Below are 2128 nucleotides of genomic sequence, written 5' to 3' on the forward strand. Positions count from 1 at the left end.
TCCAGTTGCCGTGTCTTTTTGGCCTTCACAGTTCACACCCCAGCAGTCGTTCTGATTGGAACAGCTCAAGCACACAAAAAGTTCTTTGTATGTTTCTTTTCCACAAAAAAGGTCTCCCTCGTAGCTATGACTTTCGTGCGAATCTAAATAGTCTGTGGCGAAATGAAGTATGGACTCATGGTCCAATTTAAAGAACTCTACTACGTAGTGGGCTTGGGCCAGAGAGTGAAGGCATTTATAATATTACAGAACAACAAATTCAATTCTGCTCACCCAGCCAGCCCGTCTAGCTCAGCTGGTAGAGCACAAGGCTCTTAACCTTGTGGTCATGGGTTCGAGCCCCACGGTGGGCGCCGTCTGTTTTTTCCTGCTGGTTCGTCTCCTATTTTGAATTTTCTTTTCATTCACGGTTTCTGTCTTTTTACAAATGGAACCAATCCTCCGTGCACATCGCCGGAACAATGCTCCATTTCTGCGGACTAATCATTCTACTACAACGATGTTTATAGTATCGTAACAACTGAGCAGATGGTTTGAGTAATAAGCAAGCGACGAGCTTTTTTGTCAAAAAATAGAAGAAGCAGACGGCGAGCTAGTCAAACGGTAGTTTAATCTCATCTCTGATGCAAACCAACGGCGCTATACAGCAGAGCAGCCACGCGAGTACAGCATGCAAGCAGAGCGCTGTCAGCGGGCGTGCCCCTTGACCGGGTGTGTGTGCCAATCACGGTTCACGTGAAGGCCGCATCGCTCGCTTGTTGCTTTGATTAGCGTGAGTAGTTAATCAGCCGGGGACTACTAGATTAGTGCTAATGCATCACTACAAGGGGGAGATGGCATGAATTGTTTAGTGCAGCAACAGAGGTTTATGCCTCTCGTGATGGGATCACGGGCGGGATGCGTATAACAACTGGCGTGGACGGTGGGAGTACCTTCTTGCTTCTGCGGTGGATTGCTCGATCCGAGGCTGCTGCCCCATTTTTAACAGAAGCAAGTGGCTGTTGAGCAGTTGGGAGCTTGCTTCCAAAAAAGAAGTAACCATTGGCAGCTCATGAGCTGACACTTAAGTCAGCTGTCCCCAGACCCGACCCGACTCACAATACATCTTGCCAGATAGGTCATCTAGCACACCACTGGATCGGGTCTCCCTTGGACGTTGGACCGTGCCATACCGAACACATGGAACGCAAACCCACGTCCACCCCGCACGAAACACGCCGCCGTCGCCATGCGCCACGCGCTCGGTGCTCGTCGCGCTCAGCTGTGGTGTCTCGTCCATTTGATGTAGCTCTAAATCATAAGAGCCATAAGTGCCATTACAATTCTCAAATAATCTTTGGCTGACACAGGTGAGAAGGTCTTCTTATAATCGATCCCTTCTCTCTATGTAAAACTTTTTGCTGCAAGTCTCACTTTGAACCTTTCGATATTCCCTTTGGAATCATATTTAGTTTTGTAAACCCACTTGCAGCCCACCCTTTTGGCTCCATCAAGAACTTCTACTAAGTCCCAAACATCATTCAAGCTCATAGATTTCAATTTGTCTTCCATGGCGACCAACCATTTGGACAAGTCTTCACTTTTAGTGGCTTCTTTATACGAGGTCGGATCTTGTACCTTCCCTATGTCACGTTCATCCTCACACATGAAAGTGACATAATCGCTGGAGATGGCCCTTCTCTTTTCCCGTCGTGATCTTCTCATAGGCTCATTAGTATGTGCATTTCTTCTTGCCTAAGAAGGTTGAGGATTAGCATTGGGTTGAGGATCACCATTTGGCTGAGGGTCCTCGTCATGCTGAGAATCTTCATTATGTTGAGGCTTCTCGTTGGATTGAGGATCCACTTCAGGTTCGGGATCACCAGTAGGTGTCTCGTACATATTGGGCATAGGGGTAAAGTTCTCTTGGATAGTCGGGGATGGAACATACACCCGCTTCTCCTCAAGATCAATCGCCCTAACCTCAGGAACTTCATTATCCTCAAAAAACACCGCTTGCCTGCTTTCCACAAACTTGGTGGTATGACCATGGCAAGAAAATCGATATCCTTTTCCTCTATGAGGGTACCCAATGAAAAAACAACTAACTGTCTTTGGGTCCAACTTCTTAATATGTGGATTGAATACT

General features: G+C 47.1%; 1 non-coding gene across 1 annotated transcript; it reads left to right on the forward strand.

Moving 5' to 3' along the window:
- The first annotated feature begins 280 nt into the window (after positions 1–280).
- On the forward strand, positions 281–353 carry TRNAK-CUU (transfer RNA lysine (anticodon CUU)). The gene has a single exon. It is a non-coding gene; the product is annotated as a tRNA-Lys (tRNA).
- Positions 354–2128: the final 1775 nt, after the last annotated feature.

This window comes from Triticum aestivum, chromosome 5B, assembly GCF_018294505.1.
Source record: "Triticum aestivum cultivar Chinese Spring chromosome 5B, IWGSC CS RefSeq v2.1, whole genome shotgun sequence".
Classification (NCBI taxonomy): Eukaryota; Viridiplantae; Streptophyta; class Magnoliopsida; order Poales; family Poaceae; genus Triticum; species Triticum aestivum.